Source organism: Anarrhichthys ocellatus, unplaced genomic scaffold, assembly GCF_004355925.1.
Source record: "Anarrhichthys ocellatus isolate YVR2014 unplaced genomic scaffold, GSC_Weel_1.0 scaffold32, whole genome shotgun sequence".
Lineage (NCBI taxonomy): Eukaryota > Metazoa > Chordata > Actinopteri > Perciformes > Anarhichadidae > Anarrhichthys > Anarrhichthys ocellatus.
The window spans coordinates 4844646-4847739 of record NW_022280062.1 but is presented as its reverse complement, the minus strand read 5'-3'; the positions used below and the strand labels follow the sequence as shown (position 1 = coordinate 4847739).

At 42.0% G+C, this 3094-nt stretch overlaps 1 long non-coding RNA gene across 1 annotated transcript in view; it reads left to right on the top strand.

Moving 5' to 3' along the window:
• LOC116393034 (uncharacterized) overlaps positions 1–3052 on the top strand; it is a 7724-nt gene extending 4672 nt beyond the window's left edge. Inside the window, exons 2-3 of the long non-coding RNA XR_004213369.1 lie at positions 1699–1832; positions 2259–3052. This is a non-coding gene — a long non-coding RNA (uncharacterized LOC116393034). The remainder of the gene's footprint in view (positions 1–1698; positions 1833–2258) is intronic.
• The last annotated feature ends 42 nt before the right edge of the window (positions 3053–3094 follow it).

Below are 3094 nucleotides of genomic sequence, written 5' to 3'. Positions count from 1 at the left end.
ATGTGTGTGTGTGTGTGTGTGTGTGTGTGTGTGTGTGTGTGTTTGTGTGTGTGTTTTACTGTCCCACAGTCCACTGGAGCATTTCAGGCTCTTATGATGCGGGACGATTTCAGAAGTCTTTCATTCAGTGTAGACTTCCCTGCTGAAGTAAGAGGTGCTGAGTATCAGTAACAGTCAATTTACAAGGTTTTCTTTAAATTTTCTTTGAATTGTTTTTATTTATTACCAAAAACCGTACCGACCGGAGTGAGTTGAACTGCACAGATTAGAAAAATATTAATAATAATCTTCCAATCTGAAGTAAGATTGTCATTGAAATCTTTCCTCACAGGTGTAGACGGGTTTCATTCATTGAATGTAGGTGAAATCACTGTATCGTGCAGTAGAGTAGATGAACTGATCATATGAAATATTTATTAAAATGTCAGTTTGTATTTGACCGGTGACGTCATTATTGTGCCTAATCTGAGTCATCATGCTCCATCTGGACTGAGCTTGCTTAAAGGTTTGTAACATGCTCGAATTAAAGCACCGTCGCTTTGTTTCATTCACTAATGGATTATTTATTTTGTCAATATTCTTAATTTAAAGTAGCCTTTTTGTCGTCTGTGCAATTAGTTTTTTGGGGGTTTATTTGGCTCTGATCACAGTGTTTCCTTCAGCCTCATTCCCTAGTGTGGCAGGAATGGTTTGACCCGCGGTACTCGTCACACGTGTAGCCTCCTGTCCTGTGCCTTCACTGTTTTCTGCTGACACCATGTCAACGCGTGCACCTTAAACAAAGCGGAAAATGTGTCGACTCGGCTCCTTTCTCCGAAGCCTTCGCTCTGCGGAATATCTGGTCTCTAGTGTAATCCCTGGTCGCTCTTGTCCTTATGAGAATGACCCTGAAATTCAGCCGGGCTGTGACTCATTTGCAGCCCTACACACACACACGCATCCTCTTTCCAAGGTCTTCTTATCAGCAAGGACAGATTGGGCAGGTTATCTGAACAATGATTCAGGCTTCAGCTGTTTTACATTGATGACTGATTGCCTTGTCGAGCGTGGATGGGTAACGGCTCACTATGTATGATAATGTGCAGTACATACAAGTAGCTCGATGTACTGTATGATTTTAAAAAAAAAAAAAAAAAAAAAAAAAAACACATTGATTCGCCCCCCCCCCCACCTTGATGCACATGATGCTCATGTCATTAGCGCATGTCATCCTGCAGTCAAGTTTAAAGTGGCCTTTAGCTAATGAAAAAGCAAACAAAACTAAACAAACATAGCACACAGTTTGTACATTTCAATAGGCAAGCTTATGACAAAGCAACAGAAAAGACCAAGGCTTTTAGTACTGCACTGTGAAGGAATAGTTTGATGTTTTGGGAAATATGCCTATTCACTTTCTTGTTGAGAGATGACAGAGTTGCATGGTATTTTTATTTTCCTAAACTGCCAGGCCTAACCTGGGACTTCAGGTTTTACCCAATAAAATTCCGATGTTTAATATGAACACTTTTAACTCGCAGGAAGTGAAATATTTAGCACAGAGCAAGCCCTTAGCAGGCTTTACGTCTCTATGATTTAAAGTTAATATGCTGTAACCATACTCGCTCATTGTGCCGCCCTGTATTGTAACTAGCCGCGTGCTTTGCCACACCGATGTGGAAGCAGCTCTGTCACTGATCTCTGTTTCCCTTCATGTCTCAGGTGTGGGCGCTGGGCGCTGGCCAGACTGGGTGACGTGAGAACTGAGAGGGAGACCTGTTGAGAAACAACACCTGGGACTGCTGGGGGGGACCTCTGTGCAGGCGAGTCTGACGGAGACGGGAACATTATTTCATGTAATGTAAAAGGAACAAAATATAGACAATTTATGTTTTAGCATAATTCTATCATTCAAACTAAGATGCGTATTATACAGGCTGGATCTTAATGTCTACAAAATGATATCCTTTTTCCTTTTCCTAACCAGAATTAGATTAGTTTGTACCCTGCATGTCAGCTTGTCCCGATATTCCAGGTCATATCATTTACTCCATATTGTTCCTCATCAATCTATCTCTGTGGCCCAGATAACAAAAGAGAGCAGTGACGTGGGAGGGAAATGAGAAGTGAGAACGAGCAGTAGTCAGAGGGGATGTTTCCACTTAAATCATATTAAAGTGAGATATGAAAAAGGAGATATGATACAGGCCGTAGGGGGCATCTGCAGACAGTATGGAGATGTGAACGGATTAGTTTTTAATAACGCATCTTTGTGTGACTAGGTTCACGCGGCCGTCGGCAGGGTGGAGCTTCCTGACCCATGGAGAATTACTTCCAGGCCGAGGCCTTTAACCTGGATAAGGTGCTGGACGAGTTTGAGCAGACCGAAGGTGAGACGATCTTTAAAAAATAAATAAAATTGATGTGGAGACGAACAATGAGTCACTGTGCTTGAGAAACGACAAATGGGACAAGGTGTATCTGTGGGGTTGAATTTTCACCGAAGTTGTGGTCAGGTTATGTAAGCCATGTCACGGTTGCTGACGATCGGCCACCACCCGATGAGTGTGAGTAACATCTACAGTTGGTGTTTGAGGGTGTGCAGAGAGGGAATAGGACTAATTGTTTTATCAATTTCCCTTTGGGCTTGTGTGAAACTGTGTAATTGATGCAAGACAATAGCCTCTTTTTTTTCTTCTTCACACTTAATGCTCACAATAAGTAAATAAATTGTGTTAGGGCCTATTTTAAAAAGTGCTTTCATAGAGTTTATTTATGGTTATCGTAAAGTAAACGCACTAAGCTGTGTATCTGCAGACTCGCAGCTTTTTTTTCCTTCTGGATTTATGGCTGATGATGACCCCAGAAAAATCCCAGTCTTCCACACGCAGCATATTTTTGATGGCTCTGTGAGCTCAGTGTGTGTTTTGGCTGTGAGTGATTATCTGTGTGTCCTCTGCCAGAGATCTAGCTTGGCAGATTAACTCTGTGTGAGTGAATGAACCTGCTTCAGCACATACTAGAACAGCTTAGCATAAATTCCAGCGGAGGGAGGAGAGCGCCATACAGTAGCTGACATCACCTGGTGAGAAGGTCCTTTTTGAATATATATATATAT